General features: G+C 42.5%; 1 long non-coding RNA gene across 2 annotated transcripts in view; it reads left to right on the forward strand.

Annotated features, from left to right (window-relative positions):
* Nucleotides 1-8216: 8216 nt before the first annotated feature.
* Nucleotides 8217-25513, forward strand: part of LOC141141436 (uncharacterized) — a 95625-nt gene continuing 78328 nt past the window's right edge. Inside the window, exons 1-3 of one of the 2 annotated variants that reach the window (XR_012244077.1) lie at nucleotides 8217-8360; nucleotides 12791-12906; nucleotides 13912-14034. This is a non-coding gene — a long non-coding RNA (uncharacterized lncRNA). The remainder of the gene's footprint in view (nucleotides 8361-12790; nucleotides 12907-13911; nucleotides 14035-25513) is intronic. The other variant, XR_012244078.1, reaches the window with a different exon arrangement.

Raw genomic sequence — 25513 nt, forward strand, 5'->3', positions numbered from 1 at the left:
AAAAGGAGGGGGCACAGATGGGGAGAAGGAGGGGACAGATATGGGAGGAGGGGGAGAGACAGATGGAGGAGAAGGGGGGACAGATGGAGGAGAAGGGGGAAATGTTGAGTTCAGTGAAATACTCACCCTGGCTGTTCTCTGCAGGCTCAGGCATCATTCATGCAGCCACTATTTAGCTGAAGCTGCTGTAGTTCCAATCTCCCACCCACACAGAGATTGCAATGTGGGTAGGGCAGACAAAGAGATAGAAGGAGGCAGAGCAGACTGAGCCCCCTCTCCTCTTCATAGAGCAGAGGAGTGGCCGCAGGGGGAGTGTGCTGGCCGAAAGCTGGACATTGTGAGTGATATCTGCTGTAGTTCTAGCTTCTGCCAATTTTGATGATGTGCAACCCTGCCTGGGCACAGCATCCATGAGAGAGGGGAATTTCCTGGGTGGCGCAACTGAAATCTGGGGATGGCTAGCCCATGCCAGCACCCCCTAGATCCGGCTATGTTCCATAGGAGAGTTCAGGCTGCAGGGAGGACACAGGCTTCATGAGGTGCTGCTGCGAGGCTAGCGTGGCTATGCACATCCCCCGCCCAATCCTCTACTCTCACTGGCATGGGACAGGGAACATCGAGGGTCCAGTGCTGGCAGCCGGTGGGAGAGGAGCGCTGTCACTTGTTGATACAGAAACCTCACTTCTGTGTTTATAGATGACAGGAGAATGTGGCAAGTGCAGGGCAGTACCTGAGGTAGTTCCAGCTGCAAAAAAAGCCAAATGCCACCACACATATGCATGTGGGGTGATTAGGGTGTGCCTGGGCACACCCAGCACACCTCGTGCGCATGCCTATGGATATGAGTGTCCATACTGAGAGAAACTGGTTATTTTAAATTAAGATTTGATGGTGAATGGAGGTTTCAAGTGAAGAAGTGCAAGCTGGGGGTCTCTTGGGAAAGAATGATGATAAAAGGTTTGAAAAAGTTTAAACACTTTTGTTCAGAATCTTTTCAACATTGGACATGTATACCAGGTATGTAACATGTCTCCAATAGCAACACAGCTTCTAAAACACTATAGAAAGGGGTTGGTTTGGGACTTTGCATGAGGCATATGGTCGAACTGAGCATACGCCTCCATCCCTGTTAATAGATAAAAAAAAGGGGAGGGTTGGGACTTTGAATGAGATGAAATGAAAATGAATAGATAATTTTGCATATGTTTATTCATGAATTACACATAAAACATAATACATTACAGATATGACGAGCTGATATGCATATAGTTGACAACAATAAAAAATCTAAATTTCATTATTGCACATGGTGGATGAAATCCATATTCGAGATATGATATAAATGCATAGTTAAACTGCAAGCTAAAAAAACTAAAAAGCTTGACGCGTTTCGTGGATATAGTTCCACTTCTTCAGAAGCAAATGCAGAAGTCATCGAAAACTGGTGTGACTAACAAGGAGCATTGGGCTTTTATACTGGTGGGTTCAGTGTGAGAAAGGTTGGAAAAAAGGGTGTGAGAAACCACCAAAGAAACTCAAGCCAAGAAAAGTAAAGGGCGATGCAGTGCAAACATCCTGAGATGGTGACAGACCAATCCTGTCAAAAAATCAGAAACTAACTAAAGCAACCAATAAGAAAACCAGAGGGAAGTAAAAAAGGTGGCTGCCTGGTGATCCTAGTTTGGATGCTATGGCTGACACGTGGAAGCTATGTCATCTGCTGGTGTTGGTCCACTGTGTTTTATCAAGTCCAAAGTCACCACAGCCCTCTACAGGAAATTCTAGAGCACTTCATGCTTCCCTCTGCTGACCAGCTTTATAGAGACGCTGATTTCATTTTCCAGCAGGACTTGGCACCTGCCCACACTGCCAAAAGTACCAATACTTGGTCACATGATCATGGTATCACTGTGCTTGATTGGCCAGAAAACTTGCCTGACGTAAACCCTATAGAGAATTTTTGGGGTATTGTCAAGTAGAAGATGAGACACCAGACCCAACAATGCAGATGAGCTGAAGGCCGCTATCAAAGTAACCTGGGCTTCCATAACAACTCGTATTAAGTGCATACTCACTAAGCCAACATTTCTGTATTAAAAATCCTTTTTTTAATTGGTCTTATGTAATATTCTAATTTTCTAAAATACCGAGTTTTGGGTTGTCACTAGCTGTAAGCCATATTCATCAAAATGAAAATAAAGAAATGCTTGAAATATATCACTCTGTGTGTAACGCATCTATATAATATAGGAGTTTCACTTTTTGAATTGAATTACTGAAATAAATTTACTTTTTGGTGATGATATTCTAATTTTATGAGATGCACGTGTGTGTGTGTGTGTGTGTGTGTGTGTGTGTGTGTGTGTGTGTGTGTGTGTGTGTGTGTATGTGTGTGTGTGTGTATGTGTATATATATATATATATATACACACACATACATACATATACACACACACACACACACACACACACACACTTTGGCACTTGAGAAAGTTTTTTTTCAGAGCTGTGAACATTGTTAAAATTATTCATAAAGAGTATAGCATGTATTTATACTTGCTGATCAAATTAGTTAGTTTTTCCTTTTATTTATGTATTTATCTATTTGGTGAGATTTGTTGTCATAGTGCGATATTCAGAATCAAGACATGTTCCAACAAACTAATTTAGTATGACTTAGTATCCAATTTGAGTTCATGAATCCAATTTGAGTTCAGTGGAATAATGGTACACCAAATTAATATGGTGTACCAAGGGTTCCAGGGCATTTGAAAACAAGATGGGAGAAAGAGGACACCCCTGGTAGGTACCACATTTTTTGGGAAAAGATTCAGGGAAGTGATTGAACACTTTAACTAAAGGTTTAAAATATAATGCACTTAGCCAGGACATAATGTGGTTTTGAAATCCCCTTTGCCGGGGATAATGTCTATAATCCCAAGATGAAGTGTCAAATGCTTTGTGAATATCAAGCCCAAACAACGTTCCACTGAAAAGATAACTTTAACTGTTATCACAAAATGAAACTGGAAAGTCAAAATGGCTTTGCAGGGGGTTGCAATGGGAGTGCATGCATGCCTTATAACTAGAATTCCTACTTCCTGCCCTTGAAATGTATAGATAAACATGCACTATGGCCATATCTGGTGTGTTGACCATTGTCAAACTACTGGCCACAAACTACTGTAATAACATGTCTCTAAACTGAATCCAGATGGGAGAGCAGTCAAAAAATGAAGATGACACAAAGAATGTGGATACTGAAGCAGAATATATGGACGAGGGATCCTAGCATGAGGATTTACCTGGCACATCTCAATGAGCCACATAAAGAGTGGCAATGCACAAAAAAGACAAAAACCTCTTCTGGGACAAGTGAAGAAATCTTTAGAATATTGTGTGACCTAGGTCAAGCATGTTAGTGTACCATGACTGCTTCAACACACTTAAAGCCTTAGATTTTTTTTTTTGAAGAGGTGCCCCTAGAAAATTTCACCTTGATGTCATAACCCTATGTGCCCTGAAATATGTCTAAGCTAATTTTCCAATAAATCTTCCATTTTTTATCAAATACTTTTTCATTGAGATGTTTAATGGACCTGTATTGTGTGTAGTAGTGTATTTTTCTTTCTTTGTTTTTCTAAATTGTAAAAAAAAAAATCTCAATACATTTTCATTACTTCAAACTAAGACAGTAATATTGAAAACCGCAGTCCACAATGCCACAATCTGCCATATTCACTGCTCCTAAACTTGTTTCTAATCTTTACCATCAAAAGCCCCAAAACCACCTGCTCCCCTTCTTCCAAGTATTACCCTCTTTGGTAACCAAAGCTCAACCTACAATGACCAGCAAGCTGATAACTACTTTAAAGAATACTTTAAAGAACTCTCACTTGCCATACTCTTTAGCTGTATTAAGCAGCAAGGAACCAAATGCACCTAGGTGTAGTTGACATCAAAAGTTCAAATCTGAACTCCAATGAATACAAGGGAGTCTAATCTGTGAAATCAGTTTTCTCTATTTCTAAGGCTAATAGCCATGGTATTGGCAATAAAGTGTATGGAGAGCTGGGCACATGTACCAATGCAAAATAAAATAGCCATTCAAAATGCTGACAATTCACATTTCTCCTCCCAAAATCAGTACCAGACCCTTTAGATCTGATAATAGTTTTAGTGGGCCACACACACAAAATAAAAAATAAAAAAATGACACCCCCCCAAGTCAATACCAGAATCTTTAGATCTAGTAATGATTTTAAGGGATAAAAAAAGGATACTGCGCTATGAATTAGGATACAGAGTGAGATGCGACTAAAAAGTGTTATACGACACCAAACAATTAAACAAAACAAAGAAGTCGTGCTAATCAGATAAAAAATATTGACATGTGCTGGAAATGATAAGTGCCAAAATCACAAGTGGCACAAAATAAATTGCAAAGACAAATGACCAAAATAAATAATTGTGTGCAACAAAGAAGTCGCACTAATCAGATAAAAAATATTGACATGGGTTAAAAATGATGATTGCCAAAATCATGACCAGTGACACAAAATAAATTGCAAAAACAAATGACCAAAATGAGTATTGTGTGCATCAAACCATATATACCTAAATTAATACATCAATGTGCAGATGCGAATGCTGGGTAAGTGAAAAAAACGAAGATCAATCCAAATATGTAGAAATTGAATCCATAATGCAAAAAGTATATCCTAAAAAAGCTGATAATTGATGTAAATTCAAAAGTGATATGTTGTGAGGTTCCACACTGGAGTGATAGGTGAAAAAGATATAACCTCCACCATAGAAAAATACTGCCGCTTACCAGAAATCGGTGGTCCCTTATTACAGGGAACAACACTAGGCGAGTGGCTGTAACCCCAGCCCCGGATCTCACTGGCAAGCACTGGACTCCTTGACGTCAGCGGGGTTGGTCAGCACAAGAATCGCTAATGGGGTAGTATTTTCACATCCTTCCCACACCTTCATACATCAGCGTTGCCTCTGGAAAGCTCTTGATTTCTATATTGGTAAGCTGGGCATGCTTCTTTGTTCTTGTCAGCAGCTCTATCTGGAGGTCTACAAGTTTTACCTTTTGCTGAGTATCAATCACTTTGGCCTGAAGTTCTGTAAAGGCCTTTTACAGTAAATAAAAAATACTACAGGAACCTGTAAAGTAATTGGGCATACAATGGTTATAGGGGTCCGGGTCCTGCCCTGGGGGACATGTATCAATAAAAAAAGTTTGTGAAAAACATCATTTTTAAATGAGCAGTGATTTTTTTTTTATTTTTAAAGTGAAAAAATGAAAAATTCCTTCCAATATAGTGCCTGGGAGGTCCCCTTAGTCTACCTGTAAAGTAGCAGATCTGTACCATTTCTAGAATATGCCGCAGCAATAATTGCATTTATAAAGCCCCAAAAAATGAAATTTTTCCTGCAAGCTGCCAGAGCTGGGGAGCTAGTGTGTATGATGAGGTGACAATGTAGTGCACTGGGAACAAGATTAGAGATTTTTGGATACATTCTGGTGTCACTTTGACTTTGGATAATAGTAACGGGTGCGTAAAAATTGTTCTTTGTGTGTCTGTGGTGTCTTGCCACCCTAACCCTATAGAGGTAATCTTGATGAAAGCAACAATTGGCCTTGCTGTAAAAAATTGCAATGATATGCACCTGTCAAACAGGTGCATAAAAATTATTCTTTGGGTGTCGGGGGTGCCTTCCCACCATAACCCTATAGAGGTGCTCTTGATGAAGGCAAATTGCAATGATATGCACCTGTCAAACAGGTGCTGAAAAATTGGTCTTTGGGTGTTAATTGTGCTCATGAAACCTATACCAAAAACATTCTTCCAGATGAAATGATTGAACACCCTCAAAGCTAGGCAGCCTCGAAATCCTGCAGGGATTCCACATCCCAAAAAGACTTAATTAGTGACATCGGCATCAGGGGCTTCATAGCTGGTAATCCAGGACTGATTCATTTTTATAAAAGCTCCAGCTGGCGTGGTGTGAACCACATTTGGGCCTGTCCCTGCAGAGCTGCAAGAATCTCTGCTCTGGTGTGGTTCCTGTCCCCTAAACACACCAGCTGAAGCACTGCATGGCACCTTTTAGTCTGACTCTGGGAATAGCCCTTTGAATGCTTAGGGGGTACCTGATGTTCACAGGACAATTCTGCAGAGGAGAGCATGGAGGTGGCGGAGGCGGAGGAGAAGGAGGTAGAGCTCACAGGTCTGGCATCATCACCACCAGCTGTATGGAGACGTGGGGGCACAACAAGCTGCAGCACCAAGCCCTGTCCTGCATCCTTTCGAGTTGCAAGCAGCATTACCCAGTGTGCTGTGAACTAAATATATCATCCCTGCCCGTGCTTGCTGGACCACGTGTCAGCAGTAAAGTGAATTTTACGACTGACTGCCTTGCCCAACGATGCTAGAACATTCTGTTTCACATGATGGTAGAGAGATGGAATGGCCTTATGTGAAAAGTGGTAGTGTCTGGGGAACTGAAAGAATAGAATAGAAAGAATATTTTTATACTGTGGGGTGGGAATTGGCCATGATTGGATAAAGCCATGATGACAGTGTCCAATCATGAATCAATGCATTGTGGTAAGTTCGGGGGCCGAACAAACGGTCGAACGACACATTTGTTCGGCTGTTTGCTGGACGTTCGGACAATGAAAGTTCGGCCTGAACTTATGCTCGGGCCGAACCGTTCGCCCATCCCTAGGAGAGATCATCTCGAACGTCTTGTTGGTTCTTTAGAAAAGAACCAAAGAAAAATCTCTTCACAAGAATGCAGCAAAATAAAATAAAAAAATCATATGGGTTTTAACTATCTCCCACTCAAAAAAAAGTAAAGTTTTGGCTTTAGATATGCTTTAACCATCATTTTGCATTTGTGACTGTTGTGTCAATATGAAGAAACTTTATTTACCTTAAACGATGACTCATTGTTTAGCAAATATTGTGTTTTTTTCATTACTTCATTTTTATTATTATTATTATTATTATTATTATTATTATTATTATTCTTCAGGATTTATGTAGCGCCAAAAGTTTGTGCTGCACTTTACAACATGAGGGCAGACAGTACACTTACAATACAAATCAATACAGGAGGGTGTTTAGGTGTTTATCTTTAGGTGTTTATAGTGAAAATTATGAATATTTTTCAGTGATCTGTTTTATTACTGTCTAACTAGTGTTGTGTGTATGTCTATCTTCAGATTCCATCATTATTTTACTTTATCAAAAATTGATAATGTGCATTAAAAATCTGATTATTAGATTATTACCACCTTTTTAAACATTTTTTTTTTCTTAAAAGCACAAGCAATGTGAAACTCTGGTTACTACATACAATATAAGGAAAAAGCAACTTTCAGGAGAAAAAATAATAATTATTTTTAAATTATGTTTGATTAGTACAGTCCACTTTTCATTTGATTGAGTCACCAGTAAATCTTTTACTCAGGTGGTATTGATGTTTCCTTTAGTGATTTAGAGTGTGTCACTAATGGGATTTTAAACCACTTAGAAATGTGAGTAGGAAGCTTACATGTGTCATTTTTGTGTGAGGTGGTCCAGCACCCTGTTCTCTATTGTTAACTCTTAATTACTCTGCCTATTTAAATCATTCTTTTCTGAGTAAAGCGTTGTAAGTAAAAGAGATAGTTATTGTGTTTTTTACATTATTAAATGAAGAAGCCCCATATGAATATTGAATTAGGTTAAAACTAGAGCCTAGGGATTTCTTGTGAGTGTAGTGCCAAGGATGCATTTCAGTCTGAATAGGTTTTAGAATTCAGAAGTGAATAAAACTACTCTCTGCTCTAAGCTGATTGTAGGTGGATTTTCTTGCCTGAATGGTTCTCCATTTTTGCTTAATAGAAGAATACCCTTTTGACCAAGATGAATAACATTCAAATCTGATTTTTTAGCTATAGAAAATATGTTTTTTTATTTGTAACTTTATGTATAAACTTTAGTTCAAGAAATCGCGTTGACCAAACAGAATATGCAGTTTGGAGCAATAAGTAATATTTATATAAATAATACAAGACTGAACTAACAATGATTATTTTTCTATATGCTTTTGACATTTTGCTATAATGTGACTGTCCATTTAAAAAGTGAATGTGTTGCATTGCTTTTCTGAACCCTAAAATGTTTTTTTTTATACTGTAAGGAAGAAGGTAAAAATGGTGATTAACTGGCTTGAGGAGAATTTACATGTCATTTTCCAGGAATTATGTAATTTAAGCTAACAGAAACTTGTTCAGAGCTTCAGACCTGAAGATTATGTATCTGTTGTTCAAAAAGAAATGTTGAAAATATCAAGTAAGTATGCACATATTGAAATATATAAACTCTAGCCTTTTGGTTTTGTTTCTTTCTGCTCCTCTTTACTGCATAGCTGAAAGCTACTATAGTGTGGCAGGTGTGGCAACACAGCAGCTATTCAGTAGGGCATTGCAAGGTCCCTCTTATTCCATATGAGCAGCCCCTAATCCAAATGTTTCCACTGGATTTCCATCCCATCTCCAGTAATAAAGTCCAACAACTTCCATAGACCTCTCCAATTAATAAACTTTACCATGCTAAAATGAGACCCCAATGAAATGAAAATCAAAGTTTGGGATGTCCAGCTTGGGTATTTGTGACTGATAAATTATGTTTGCTTTTCATCAAATATACATCCTAGGGGTTTATGTATAAAACATTTGTTGGAAAAATGTTACAAGCTTTCATCCAGGCTGTACACAATTTCCCCCTATTTTCTCTACTACTAAGATTTCCTATGATTTTCATCTCCTTCTAGTAATGAAAATGCTGTATATTTGTCTGAATACCTCAATCAGATAATATAGCACATTTAGGGCATTACATGGACCAGAAAATTATAGGAAGTCATAGTATTAAAGAAAATACAGGGAAAATTTGTACAACTGGAATTAATGCTTATGATATATGTCCAATGAACGTTTTATAAATAGATCCCTGAAGCTAGCCAAATATGGTTTGATACTGTATATATCGTATTTTTTGCTCCATAAGACGCACCTGACCATAAGACACCCTTAGGTTTTAGAGGAGGAAAACAAAAAAAATATTCTGAACCAAATGGTGTACCAAAATATTTACCAGTGCCCATGAAATGCAGCCTGACCTGTACCAAAGAAATGCAGACTTACCAGTGCCAATAAAATGCAGACTTACCAGTGCCAATAAAATGCAGACTTACCAGTGCCAATAAAATGCAGCCTGACCATTGCCATTACTGCAGCCTGACCTGTGCCATTACTGCAGCCTGACCTGTGCCATTACTGCAGCCTGACCTGTGCCATTACTGCAGCCTGACCTGTGCCATTACTGCAGCCTGACCTGTGCCATTATTGCAGCCCGACCTGTGCCATTATTGCAGCCCGACCTGTGCCATTATTGCAGCCCGACCTGTGCCATTATTGCAGCCCGACCTGTGCCATTATTGCAGCCCGACCTGTGCCATTATTGCAGCCCGACCTGTGCCATTATTGCAGCCTGACCTGTGCCATCGCTCGGGCTGCTCTGTCTTCTATTTCGACAAGCCGGGAGATCGGCCGGTGCTCGCGCGGGCTTGGGATGTCTTTCCTCCGCTCTCCTGCCTCTCTTTCAGTACTAACGTGGCATCGGCGGTGGGGGGCGTTGCCGGCAGCGGCGGGGGGCAGTGCCGGCGTCGGCGGGGGGGGGCAGTGCCTGATGTACATTCGGACCATAAGATGCAGAGACATTTTCTGCCATATTTTTGGGGGAAAAAAGTGCATCTTATGGTCCAAAAAAATACGGTATGTATAATATATATATATATATATATATATATATATATATATATATATATATATAAAAATTAATTATGAGTGTCTGTTTCCAAAATATTATGTGACTTGCTCACAAAACAATCCACTAAACTGTATAATCACGTGTTCAGGCAAGGTGAAGACTCTTTTTGCTGAGCATGTGATTATACATTGTATTGCTTTGTTTTGTGAACTTGTCACATATTATTTTGGAAACAGTTGGATACTTTATATGCATCTGAAATACTTTTTTTTTCATCCAAGTGAGATTTATTTTTATTCATGTGCATGTATTTGCATATACATTATGTCAACACACATGTTTTTGCTATATATACACACTATATAGCAATTTATATATATATATATATATATATATATATATATATATATATATATATAAAAAGACAAGTTTTTGCTATATGCACTATATGTTTTTGTGTATAATTTAGATATTGGAGCACTTTACTATATATATCTATATATATATATATATAATTTTTTTTTTTTTTGTGGTGTGATTATACGTATTAGTTGGCAGCTGCTCTACGTTGAGATTTTTGAAGCACTGTGGTAATGGGTATTTGATAGGGAATAGTGTAGGGTCATATTTATACATTTCATATATTGTTTTAAATTTGACCGGTTCAGCAGGAACTGGCTGGATTTTGATCCAGGTATTGCCAATTCTGCTCATGAAAAGTCAATCTATCGTTCAAATTCTCATGAACCTGCTTGTTTGTAAATTTTCGCTCGATTAGCACAGTAAAGAGTTTGCAGCACTGATCAGTGTGGAGGTGATGGTGGAGCAGTCGCTTTGTCAAAATACAATGACACTGGTGAGGGCAGGATCCCCCCCCCCACATTGAATGTGTGGATGGGGGGGATGGGTTTGGTGAACCATGTATAGTAAGCTTTAGTGCTAATGGCAGTGTGAGGGTCTTGGCGCTACCTGGGACCAGCCAGGGGATGTTATTGTGTGGAAAGAGTCCCCCTGGGTGTGCTGAGCTGGTGGATGCACAAGTACAGTCAACTTGAGAAACTGAACATTGTGAAGGAAGAAATACCCTTTGAACCATAGAGGGATACTTTGTGAATTGTGTAAAGTGCAGGTAACTCTCCTGTTGCATAAATCACTTGCAAAGCAATAGACTTTTCTGTTATTTTGTTTGACAAATCTACAAATGGCTCAGCATGTCAGCTAAGGAATAACAGCCCCTAAATTGTTCTGCAAACACAACTGATATTTAAGAAAACCTGTCCGTGACAGACCCAAGTGAGGGCTTTTGAAGGGGCTTTTGAAGGGGACTGCATGGTACCTCTTGCCTACTGACTATGGGCCCTGCATTTGAGGGACCTATGGGCATTCAGGTGGATGTCCTGTTATATAGTATATATATAGTATATATATAGTATATAGTATGGCATGTTATTACCACATTTAACAGTCAAGGAAGCCATGATGGCCTCTGCCAAGTTGAAACTTGGTGAGAAGATGGATGTGAAAACAAAGCTGGTTAATGAGATTTGGACAGCCCTGGGTCTTCTTAAATACTGGGGTGCTGGTGGCGGACTGTCTGGGGTGGGCTCCCTACCTAATCTAAGCTAGTCTGGGTGCCTATGTGAACAAAAATTTGATTCACCATAAACTTAGCCCCTACCAATAGTGAACAGTAAAGATACTATAAATTATAAATGTTAAAATAATGAAAAATCCACAATACAGTACACCAGATAATATAAACCGTGTCCTGAAAAAAATGTGAGATCAATTATGTGAATAGGTGATCTGAAAAAACAATAAATGATGTGAAAAATCTTTAGATAAACAACCAAAAAATGTGAAAAGTCCAAAAGTTGGTGATAAACAAATGGTGATATACATGTTTATATGTACATTCCTTTTGATGTTGCTCCGTGAGGTGATATAATGAAAATCTTTAATAAAACAATCTTCCACCACACCTCTGTGACTGTGATTCCACTCCGCTTAGGCGGATCAACTCACCAGCTCCTATTGCCTCACACTCTCGTGTTTGGCTAAATGGCTTTAACCCACACAGAAGAGGGTAAAATAATGACCTCCAGTGGTCCAACGTTAAACATCCAGAGTTTTCAATAAAGTGCTCTCTCCACATGTAAAAAAGAAGTGATCCAATAGTGTAATACCATAATTAAATTTATTTTAAATAACATTCTCCTCCACCATTAAACTCACATCTTAAAAAAAAATCACATCAGGCAGAGAAACACAGCACAGCAAATTGTCACAACAACAACTCCAAACGAAAAAAACAGCGTATGGTGGTCACGGCGGACCCAAGGAGTGCACTCTTTAATGACATTCTCACCTGCCCCTTGGAACCGCTTCCCCACTTCCTAGTGTGGCGCTCTCCGTCACAGCATACCACGCCCCAACATGTTTTGTCACAGGGACTTAATCATCAGAAATTATTCTCATTTTTTCTGAGTTTGGACTCGCATTCATTATGTGTTAATCCTTGTTTATTTGATGTGTTTCTGTTCAATATTAACACTCTAATTTCTATCTTTCACCTTATTTATGGTATAGTTACCAAACTAGCACATTTTTCACCATACCTGCATTTTTTTCAGAAGTTTCACTTTTTCCTTGTTTGATTCACATTTCACCATGTATGAACCTCTGTTTATTTGATATATTTATGTTTAAGTCACATTTATATAATTTATTCATGCAAATTTGCTTTTTAGCGTTGCACTTATTTATTCACAGGTTACTGTTAGCTGCCAGCTGTTTATTAGATGTACTGTTAGATGTACTGATGATATTACTGTTTAAAGTATTTATTGTTCAGGATAATGTGATCAAGCTCTTATCTGATTTTCTGTAGTATATTATTCTGATTGTGTAGTATATTATTCTCATCTATAATACCTTGTTTCTGGTTTCAGAGTAGAAGAAGCTATATCTGGGTGGAGGCACCCAGGCGGGTCTTAAGAGAAACATAGGCACTGCCATTGCTGACTTTTCCTTCTGACAATGCTAACTACTTGGCTGTCCTGATTAGGTATGCGGTTAATTCTGACTTTTATTTAGACTTTCCTTAAAGTGGAGTTCTACCCAAAAGTGGAACCTCTGCTTATCTACTCCCCCCCCCCCCCTTTTCGGTGCCACATTTGGGGGGGAACAGGTACCTGTTTTTGACAGGTAATGTTCCCCACTTCCGGGAGACTGCGCCACAGCCCTGTCCCTCCTCCTTCCTCTGCCGCCGGGCCAGTTAGAAAGCTCAGTGCGCTTCACGAATGCACAGTAGGGAAGTGGCTGTGAAGCCGAAAGGCTTCACTGATGGTTTCCCTTACCATGAATGGCGGCGGCAGCACCCGAGAGCCAATATGAAATTTGACTGGGGTGCCGACATCGTGGGAACCCTGGACAGGTAAGTGTCCTAATATTAAAAGACAGCAGCAACAGTATTTATATCTGCTGACTTTAAATTTTTTCTTGGGGGGGGGGGGCGTAACTCCTGTTTAACTGTGTGCTAGTGGTGCAGAAAGTATGAAAACCAGTGGGTCAGCATAACAACCCAGTAACTAGCTTTTTCAGCAGGAGATCAACCTCCATGATAATTTCTTCACAGGTTTGTTTCAATGACTTAAACTGATCTGCTTGCATGAAGAAACATTCACTGTTTAGAAGAATCTGGCAATTTGCAGTTTAAAGTCTGTACACTAACCTCACTAGCAGTCCACTTTGAAAGGATTCATTGAAATCTAACCTTATGTTTGTCTAAATAAGTAAGTATTGCATTTTTCTTGGCCAAATCCTAAATTATCCATGTACCACGGCTGCTACCTAATCAGTGGGAAGTGAAACACTAAGTACCCTGTTAGGCCTTCATGCTAAAGTTAGCATATTTCCAGAGATACTAATTGAAGGGGTTGTAAACCCTAACAATACATGTCTCTTATTTAGCCCGTTAAACAAGCCATTTAAAGAGTTTTGTTATATCTGTTTGATCTTGCCAGTGATCTTTTGAACTGCTAACTTTAGCTTGCGCTGTCTTATATCATAGATTGCCCTCAGCTATCTTGTTATCCTAGGGCCGGAAGTGTGCTACTGGCAAAATCACCAGGAAAAAAAAAAAGAAGAAAGAAACTTGAAAATAAACTGTTACCGCTACTACATCTAAGAGCTGGTAAATTGCAATATATTACATTTTATTGGGGTTTAGCGTTTAGATACCCTATAAATTAGTATTCACCATCACTCTCTATAGTTACTAGCCATTGTCCAGTTGCCCTGGTAGTACAGCAACCCTCTTGATTCAAGCCAAACAGAGCAGTCTTGAGACTACTAGTCAGATGGCTGATGCAGCATGGGAAACACTTTTTGTTCCAGCTGTGTTTTAGCAACAATGCATGCAGAAACCCAGACAGTAGTCTCATTTCTGTGAGCTAATTCTGACTGTGCATCAGTCAAATCAGACTTCCTCAAATTACTCTAACATAAGGAATTAAGCTATATGGAATTAACAAGATAGATAGACAGATAGATAGAGACACTTATGGGTCTATAATATGTGTTTCATATTTGAAAATTATATATGCTATTTATAGCATAAAATGACAGCAATTTTATTAGCAGTCAATGTAGTTTTCAAGGCTGATCTAAGCAATGCACTTGCCTATCTATTATAATGCTAGTGGAAGAACAAGAATGCTGACATTTGTCAGTGTCTAAATGAGTATTAAACACATGATGGACAGTTATTAGTTCACCTGCAGAAAAAAAGAAACACTTGCACCTTACATATATAAGCCATGGGAAAAATCACTTGGTATTTTTCTGTGACAACTGCTCATAATTTGATGTAAAATTGATTAATCACACATTTAACTCAATGCAAGAGCCTCTGCACTGTAATAAATTATGGCCATTAATCAATAAGTACAAAGTAATTCCAGGAGTCAGGAGACATGCTGGTTTCTAATAGAAAACTTGCGCTCAGGCCTATCTGCCAGTGACCACTTCATCTGAGGTATTTTGCACCTGCCTCAATCCAATTAGATGACATAATTAATGAACCTCAATGCACTTGATAATTTGTTATACAAAAGGTAAAATGTGTTTTGGCATATCCATTAAATTGCAATCCACAACACTATAGAAAATATATCAATGATTTATAATTATTAAAAAAAAAAAGAAGTTACTTAAGCTGTACATCAAATTGTTTTAATATGCATTGATATGACTGATTTTGTTTTAGGGCAGGAAACAGCTAAAATAACCTCCACTCTACACAGGCAAATCTTTTACAATTGTTTGCTACAACAGAAGTTTATTTGCTAATTTTTCCACTTACAGTATGTGGCATTGACTAATAATACAGTGGGTTGATTTACTAAAGAAATATATTTGGATTTTATAAAGGAATATATATTTTAACACTTATCATTTTTAACACTTACTGTATTTGTTTTAACACTTATCTCAGTGCAGTTGCACTAACGTTAAGATTAATTTCATGTAAAAATTACATTTCTTTTTAAAATTCCTTTGCACATGACTGGGTATCCAATCTAAACACAGTTCACTTAACTAAGGAACATGTACTCCTTCGGTAAATCACCTCTATGTGTGGTACATTTGGGAAATGAATACCCCACTACCTCATTTTCATCATGCATCATTACTTTATATTGGGCCTGCATCATGTATATACAGTACATATCAGCAGTCCTAAATGCAGAGATCACTAAATAGGTCTAGATGCATTTGTGCTGCCTTCATCAATTTTTACTGACAGTCTACCGACTGGAATGGTACCAGCTGATTGGAGAAAAGCCAATGTAGCACCAATATTTAAGTCCCCGTTCACACCTATGCAAATTAGATGCGGCTTACACCGCATCCAATTCGCAGGACATTTTAAAATACATTCATATGAATGCATCTGGTTCACATATGTGCGTTGCATTCACACTGCGCATTGCACAAAAAACGTGTGCGTTTTCTGGGCATTGTGGTGTGAATTACAAGCCCATTATCTTCTATGGGAACGCATCTGATTCGCAGATGCATTGCGTTCTGAACATGGATTTTCTCCTTACTACACCTCCCCCTCTCCCCCCCTCTCTCCCTGCTCACTGATCCACAGCTGAAATGCAGAGGAACTTCTGAACAACTGATTTTTATCTTCCCAATGAAACCTAAGCTTCAATTCGCATCGCACATGTGTGAACCCAGACTAAAAAGGGCCCAAAATTCATCCCTGGCAATTACAGACCAGTTAGCTTAACATCAATAGTATGTAAACTCTTGGAGGGGATGATAAGGGACTATATACAAGATTTTAGTAAAGAGAACAGTATCATTAGCAGTAATCAGCATGGATTCATGAAGAATCGTTCTTGCCAAACCAATCTATTAACCTTCTATGAGGAGGTGAGTTGCCATCTAGATAAAGGAAGGCCCGTAGACATGGTGTATCTGGATTTTGCAAAAGCATTTGACACAGTTCCCCATAAATGCTTACTGTACAAAAAAAGGTCCATTGGCATTGACCATAGGGTGAGTACGTGGATTGAAAACTGGCTACAAGGGTGAGTTCAGAGGGCGGTGATAATTGGGGAGTACTCGGAATGGTCAGGGGTGGGTAGTGTGGTCCCCCAGGGTTCTGTGCTGGGACCAATCCTGTCTAATTTGTTCATAAACGACATGGAGGATGGGGTAAACAGTTCAATCTCTGTATTTGCGGACAATATTAAGCTAAGCAGGGCAATAACTTCTCCACAGGATGTGGAAAAGATCTGAACAAATTAATGGGGTGGGCAACTATATGGCAAATGAGGTTCAATGTAGAAAAATGTAAAATAATCTATAATAATCTATATACTGGAGAACCTCGACCTCACCTACTATGTAACTATGTAACTATCAAACTTACTGTCATGAATGTCACGTCTACCCCAATGCAGGTGGTCAAACACTATAGCTAGCTACTGTGTGCTTCACCTATAACAGCCCCTTTTGAAAAAAAGGTTGCAAGCCCCACCTTGCCGAATGAGGCAGTTTATCCAAAGAGTGGATTGAACCTCTTAGACCGGTCAGAATGGGTGTAGTAAAAAAGGCAGGAGGCTCAATGGGCATGGGCCAGACCTGCACAATTTATGCAGTGGCCAACCAAGCTGAATCGCCAAGCGCAGTGACTGTCTGAATCGCATCACCAGAAAGTCCTGAATAAGAAAAAACAGGAAGTTCAATGGGCATGGGCTTGACTGGCATAACTGATGCAGTGGCCGACTGGGCCACATCGCCAGGTGTAGCGACTGTCTAAATCGCATCACCAGACAGTCCAGAATAGGAAAAAGCAGGAAGTTCAATGGGCATGGGCTGGACTGGCATAGCTGATACAGTGGCTGACTGGGCCGCATCGCCAGGTGTAGCAACTGTCTGAATCACTTTGCCGGGTGTAGCAACTGTCTGAATCACATCCCCAGGTGTAGCAACTGTCTGAATCACATCTGAGGACTTAGAGTAAGTTTCCAAACAGGGCTCAAGGCTACAAAACAAAGGATAAGCTTGGTTTCTAGGAGGAGAGGGTTCAGGCTGTGCCAATTGGCTGTAGAAGTGATCTGTAGAGAATTCAATAGACTTGTCAGCATCTTTTATTATAACAGAGTCATATAAAGGCACATGGTTATGTAAACTGTAGCCACATTTGGAAACGTTGTCATGATCAGGATCAGACTAGGACTGTAATAAAGGCACGTGACTGGTACTGGCCACACAAGAGTTATACATGGGCAACTGGTAAGCAGTTTTAATGCAATTCTAGATGCAGGTCTGGGACCAGGACCCAATCTCCTCTGCAGCGCAGTCTATGTGTGGGTTGTGAGGTTTAAGCCAGGGATACCTCAAGATAAGAGAATAAGCAGGAGAAGAGATCAGATAGAAGCTGAATGTCTCCCTGTGAAATTCCCCAATAGTCAGGGTAATTTGTACCATACACAAGGTCACCAGACCCATGGACAAGGGAGGATTATCTAAGCTAGGACTGAGAAGGATCTGTGCAACTTAGTCACCAGAATCTTTAGACTGTGTGCTAGGTCCCTATCATTGAAATTGCTTGCAGCACCAGAATCAATGAAAGCAGAGAGAAGGTGAGAAAACTTGACAGAACTAATTTGTGCAGGCACAAATAAGCCATCTCTGAGGGAAACAGACACAGTATGGTCTATAGAAGCAGACCCCACCCTCACTAGACTCTTGGTGTTTCTCAGCTTATTAGGACAGCTAGCGACAAAGTGGCCATGGTTGCCACAATATAAGCACCCTGAGATCTCTTTCTAGCCTTTCCCCCGGAGGATAAATGGGTAGCGCCAATTTCCATGGGCTCATCCTCCTGGGGAGGCTAAGAGGGCTCTGGAAATGAAGAAATGCTGGGCAGTGTACTAGGGGGCAAAGAAACAAACTTCTCTTTCTCATAAACGCCATCTATACGGATGGCTACTTGCAGTTTAGCAGACAGATAGCGTGGTTCTATGACAGTCCAGGTAAAAGGCAGGCTCAGTTCAAGGAATAGTCCAATATCCGATTCAATGACAGTCTAGGTAAAAGGCAGGCTGAGTTCAGGGAATAGTCCAATATCCGATCACGGTCATACACAGGGAAATCCAACAGCAAAGCAGGGCAGACAAAAGGGAGGCTTGATCAGGAACAATGCAGGTAACTCTGTCTCTATCACAAGCATGGGATAGAGTGTTCAGTCTGCTTATATCAGGTGACTGACCAGATCAATCAGGTGAACACAGACAGGGTGAACACAGCAGGTGAACACAGACAGGGAGAATGGAACAGCCAACACCCGGATGCTGGAATGAGGAGCAGGAGCACTAAGTGATCCTGACACTTACAGTACATGCATTAACATCTATACATCATGAAGCTCTAAAAACAGAATTGTGATGCATTTGTAAATGCAGTTTTGGTGACCATTGAGGAAAAATACACCAATACTATAGCTGTTTTTGAAAAATGTGTGAACAGGAAGGTTGCTTGCTATTGCAGAATAGATATACTACTTATTTTCTGCAATAAAATTTTCTTACCTCCAGTTTGTATTCTTATTTTATATGTACAATCCCGTTATTTGCTGGGTGCCTGTATGAATCAACTCCTGTTTGCAGGCATGGAAGGTATAAAATCTCTGGATGGCCAATAAAGATGGGTGAAATAGCCAAACCTGGAAGAAACTAGTTAGGGAGCTGATGGACTTCACATCGCTGGAGCAGAGGTGATTATAGTTCTGCTTTACATGACAACTTTACCTTTACATACATTTTTTTAACTGCCCTCCCTATCTCATAGATAAACCCTCTACTTAGCTAAGATCTCATCTCCTTACCCAGCCCTCAAAAATTCCACTTGTCCGCTTGTATTTTGCAAATGGATTTTCAGGGCTGGCAAGAAGGGCTGCCTGGGAGTGGGGGGGAGGGCGCAACACCGCTGATCACAGAGGGGAAGAGAGGATAGCCGCTGGCTGGATGATCAGAGCAGGGAACATCACAGCTTTCATCTAAATAGCTGTGTGTTCCCCCGCCGTGCGCCGTCACATACAGCCCCTCCTCTTTTTCCGAGACTTTGATAGACAGATCACCTGTCCAATCCTAGGATGGGTGACGTGTATCAAAGTTCCCTGGACAAGGGGAGGGTTTATGTGATGCCACATGATGGGGGAGCACACAGCTATTGAGATGAAAGCTGTGATGTTCCCTGCTTTGATCATCTGGCCAGCTGCTCCCCTCACTTCCCTACACAGGTAGGCTGCATGGTGGGCACAGGCTGCATTGGACACAGGTTTCATTGGACACAGGCTGCATTGGACACAGGCTGCATTGGACACCAGCTGCATTGGACACCGGCTGCATGGAACACAGGCTGCATTGCACACAGGCTGCATGGTGGGCACAAGCTGCATTGCACACAGGCTGCATGGTGGGCACAAGCTGCATTGCACACAGGCTGTGTCACAGAACGTCCCACACTCCGCTTGAGTGCTTCCGTCATATACCACTTCCTCCCAGTCTGTATACAGATATCCCAACCTCTCTGAGCACAACACAAGGCGACACTTGCTTGTTGCTACCAAGAACTGACTTTATTCAGAACCAGAATACAGTCTTATATACACAGGAGAAGATTACTCTAACAATACAAATGTAACCTAATTAACATGAGCTAATTATCTAATCCTTTATACAGCCTAGGTGACTGAGACATGACCTTTCGCCCAGACTTGTGGGCACTGAGTTTCACATAGTTATATCAACACAATAGCAGTCGTCCCGTCTCCTACATTGTATAGAGGACAATGTCATCAGCTCATTCAATTAACATAAACACAGGTTGATGACACCAGTATCTCCTCACAGGATGTGTCCCAACAGAATGAATCCATTGAAAATCCAGGGCCCATAATCAAAAGGCAACAGGCTTGCATACAGTCCTCTCCAACAGCCTCTGTTCTGGCTAGGTCTGTGACATTTCTCCCCTTTCGGCAGGAGACTAACACAGGAGGAGACCCCAGACGGGTTGACTCCGAAGTTAGTCCATAGTTCCAGTCCTCTACTGCCTGTACCCACACAGTACCCCAAACAAATTGTTCCAAACAGAGTATTACTCACCCAGCCAACCTCTGCCTCTCTCAGAGAACATATCTGCCGCTGGGGAGAGGCCTGGACTGGCTCTTCTCCCTGGAATCCTTTCTGCTGCTGGAGAGAAGACAGGGTGTCTGGGCTCACTCTGTCATGCTGTTGGGGATCGGGGCCCACTGCCCAGCATCCCTGGGGTATAGAGGTGGAGACTGAAGTCCCATCCACCTTCACAGGAAATCCATCCTCTGTTAGTTGAGGGCAGAGTCCAGCAGTCCTCGGCCCTGTTGCCAGCCCTTCTGCTGGAAACCCCACACCATCTGTTCCGGCTAACTGTTGGAGAGGGAGGCCGACTGCCCCGCCTCCCTGGAACTCTGTAGTTGTTGCCGGTGCTGGGCAGAGGTTGGTAGCACTCTGCCCTGTTGCCAGCACTTCTGCTGGGGACTCCGCATCCTCTGCTCCGGCTAACTGTTGGGGCAGGAGGCTGGCTTCCTCCACTCCCAAACTGTATAGCTGCCATTGGGGAGGTGAGCCGGCTGCTTCCTTTTCCATTCCCTCATCTGGCTGCTGGGACGACATGTCGATGGTACTGTCTCCCAGGTACACGGATCTTTGCTGGGGAGGAAAGCCCACTTCCTCCACCCTGGCCAACTGTTGGGGAGGGACAACACACACCTCCTCTCCCTTCTCCCCCTGTATCTGCTGCTGGGAAGTGATTGCCATCTTCTCAGCCTGAGCCTCCACAATTGCTGCAGGTGTGGGGCAGAGGTCTTGGACCCTCTGTCCGGTTGCCAGCACTTCTGCTGGGGGTTTGCCAGGTGGTTCCTCCTCTACAGAAACGTCTATTAAATCCCCAGTCTCTGGAATTGGTAAAAGTGTGGGACAGAGGTCTTGGACCCTCTGTTCAGTTACCAGATCTTCAGCTGGAGAAGTTTGTTTTAACTCCATAGATGCTGCTGGCAGAAAATCACATGTCCCTGTCAATGTTGTGGGAGAAAGGCCGACTACCTCTTCTCTCAGGAAGGCTGAAGCCACTGTTGGTGCTGGGCAGAACACAGTGAACTTTGGCCCTGATAGCAGCTCTTCTGCTGGAGGCTCATCAGGTTGTTCTTCCTCAGCAGAAAAGTCTATCAAATCCCATGTCTCTGCAACTGATGTCTGGGGATGGAGGTTCACCATCTCCTGTCCATGGAACCCAGAAGATGTTTTCAGTGCTGGGCAGAGGTTAGCAGAGCTCTGCCCTGTTGTCAGCACTTCAGCTTTGGGGATGGCAATCTCCAGATTTTCCACTGCAGATTCTCTGGCATGCTGCTGGACAGGCACATTCCTCCATCCAAGATCATTCCATGCAGAAACAGGATCATCAAGGTCAGTCAGCACTTGCTGCATCCGCCATAAGACCTCCACCTCCATAGCTGTGGGGGCAGGTTGGCAAAGCACACTATTGCTCTGCCACATTGCCGACTCTTCAGCCAGGATTTCAGAGATGTCAGCTGGTATTTCCTGATAGTCCCAGGCAAAGGGAGCCCAGCCCTGGCACTGAGCAATGTCTAGCAGCCGTCTGTAGGCGATCTCTAGCTCCCATTCCGGAACGGCCAGAAACTCCAAATCTTCCTGTGCCCAGTGCACTTCCGAAATGTTCAGTAGCCCTTCTCTGAAATCCATGATTTCGTCCACCCGCCGCTCCAAATCACTCCCAAAGTTAGGGTCCCCTGTGAGCTTCACAAACAACAGTCCCAAGCCGCTGTAGCTTAAGCCTTCAGTTGGGCTGTCATCCGCTATCCAGGGACATGCTTGGGATACATGCCACCGGAGGGCTCTGTAGCTCTCATCCAGCTTTATCTCTGCCCAGACCAGCCTGCTTAATTCAGCTGTCTGCTTCTTGTGTGGTTTTTCTCCCAAAAACCGCACCCGCAGTCCGTACTGCGACCAGTACCTTTCCTCGATGGAGGGGAGAACTTTTCCCTGGTGTCGCTGCTCACGGGCTAGCGCTTCCTTCCAGAGTTTGCAGCGAATAGAATCACACCATCCCAGCAGGACCTGCTCCGATACTGGTCCTCTGTGCTGTATCTGCATCTCTCACAACCTCCTTCTGAATTCCTCATCCATGGCGGCTGGTATCTGTACCTCTCCTCTCCTGCTATCTGGACCTTGGATCCAGATGGAAGTTTGGATGTCCCAGACTGCAGGAAGCTTTCCCGCTGCTTGCCACCAATGTCACGGAACGTCCCACACTCCGCTTGAGTGCTTCCGTCATATACCACTTCCTCCCAGTCTGTATACAGATATCCCAACCTCTCTGAGTACAACACAAGGCGACACTTGCTTGTTGCTACCAAGAACTGACTTTATTCAGAACCAGAATACAGTCTTATATACACAGGAGAAGATTACTCTAACAATACAAATGTAACCTAATTAACATGAGCTAATTATCTAATCCTTTATACAGCCTAGGTGACTGAGACATGACCTTTCGCCCAGACTTGTGGGCACCGAGTTTCACATAGTTATATCAACACAATAGCAGTCATCCCGTCTCCTACATTGTATAGAGGACAATGTCATCAGCTCATTCAATTAACATAAACACAGGTTGATGACACCAGTATCTCCTCACAGGATGTGTCCCAACAGAATGAATCCATTGAAAATCCAGGGCCCATAATCAAAAGGCAACAGGCTTGCATACAGTCCTCTCCAACAGCCTCTGTTCTGGCTAGGTCTGTGACAGGCTGCATGGTGGGCACAGGCTGCATTGCACACAGGCTGCATGGTGGGCACAGGCTGCATTGCACACAGGCTACATGGTGGGCACAGGCTGCATGGGACACAGGCTGCATGGGACACAGGCTGCATGGGACACAGGCTGAATAGTGGGCACAGGCTGCAGTGGACACAGGCTGCATGGTGGGCACAGGCTGCATGGTGGGCACAGGCTGCATTGGACACATGCGGCATGGTGGGCACAGGCTGAATTGGACACATGCTGCATGGAGGGCACAGGCTACATTGGACACAGGCTGCATGGTGGGCACAGGCTGCATGGTGGGTACTGGCTGCATGGTGAGTACAGGCTGCATGGGACACAGGCTGCATGGGACACAGGCTGCATGGTGGGCACAGGCTGCATTAGACACATGCGGCATGGTGGGCACAGGCTGCATTGGACACATGCTGCATGGAGGGCACAGGCTACATTGGACACAGGCTGCATGGTGGGCACAGGCTGCATGGTGGGTACTGGCTGCATGGTGAGTACAGGCTACATGGGACACAGGCTGCATGGGACACAGGCTGCATGGTGGACACAGGCTGCATTGCACACAGGCTGCATGGTGGGCACAGGCTGCATTGCACACAGGCTACATGGTGGGCACAGGCTGCATGGGACACAGGCTGCATGGTGGGCACAGGCTGCACTGGACACAGGCTGCATGGTGGGCACATGCTGCATTGGACACAGGCTGCATGGTGGGCACAGGCTGCATTGGACACATGTGGCATGGTGGGCACAGGCTGCATTGGACACAGGCTGCAAGGTGTGCACAGGCTGCATGGTGGGTACAGGCTGCATGGGACACAAGCTGCATGGTGGACACAGGCTGCATGGTGGGCACAGACTGCATTGGACACATGCTTCATGGTGGGCACAGGCTGCGTGGGACACAGGCTGCATAGTGATCACAGGCTATATTGTGGGCACAGGCGGCATTGGACACAGGCCGCATGGTGGGCACAGGCTGCATGCTGGGCACAGGTTGCATTGGTGGGCACAGGCTGCGTTATTGGACACAGGTTGCATTGATGGGTACAGGCTGCATTGGCGGACACAGGCTGCATCGGCAGCACAGGCTGCATTGGTGGACACAGGCTGCATTGGTGGACACAGGCATTGGTGGACACAGATTGCATTGGTGGGCACAGATAAAGTTGGTAATATTTTTATAACTTAATTCTGCATAAAACATTTAAATGTCATTTCATGAGATAATTTATGAGGGCGGGTTTAGGGGCGGGATAAGGGGTGGGCCAGGGTAGGGGTTGGGTGGGGCAACTGGTGGCAAGTAACCCTTGAGGCCTGGCTAGTAGCTCAGGACTTGAAATTTTGAGCCCTGCCCTGACCGTATGCTGCTCAAGCAGCTTCAGACCTTTTCTGTATAGGTCCTAAAGAAGCCATCAATCTGCAAATCAATGAAGTGAAAAAGGACTAAAGGTGCTTGAATGGACATAGGCCACAGCTGGTGAAGGAGGCTGATGTCTGATCTAGGATTCCAAAAAGGGGTATCTATTGAATTGGGAGGAGGGAAATTGGGGGCAATTGGGGCAAATTGGGAAATTAGGGCTCAGCTTCAGTTATCCTTTAAAGTAAACAATCAGGGCCAACTTAAAGTGGATGTAAGCCAGATTCATGAAATTTGAACTGGGCATATAATATATCTGCAGTGTTTTCTTATCTCTCTTCAAAGCACTAAGTCCTGTGTCTTTCTCCTGCACCATTCTTCTGTTATCAGCCTGATAACTTCTGACAAGTTCTCCTAAACATGTGATAAAACCAGGATGAATTCTGTGTCAGGGTGGAGGCTATAAATAGATTATCAGAGAGCTACTTTACTCACAGGACAACTCTGAAAGCCTCTGCCTATCTGGAGGGGGTCGGTGTGCCTTTCCTCCAATCAGCTGTCTCCCACTGTAATTCTCTCACAGTGCAGAATAAAGAAGTGAAAAGTCTAACATGATGTGCACTTTCTAAACAGTATATAAAGCTTAAGACAGCTGATATACAGTGCTGTGAAAAAGTATTTACCCCTTCCTGATTTTTTTTTTTTTTGCATATTTCTCACACTTAAATGATTCAGATCATCAAACAAATTTCAATATTACACAAAGATAACCAGAGTAAATCCAAGATGTAGCTTTTAAATTATTATTTCATTTATTAAGGGAAAAAAGCTGTTGAAACATGCCTGGCCCTATGTGAAAAACGAATTGCCCCCTCCCATGCTGAATCATGAATGA

Source organism: Aquarana catesbeiana, linkage group LG04, assembly GCF_042186555.1.
Source record: "Aquarana catesbeiana isolate 2022-GZ linkage group LG04, ASM4218655v1, whole genome shotgun sequence".
Lineage (NCBI taxonomy): Eukaryota > Metazoa > Chordata > Amphibia > Anura > Ranidae > Aquarana > Aquarana catesbeiana.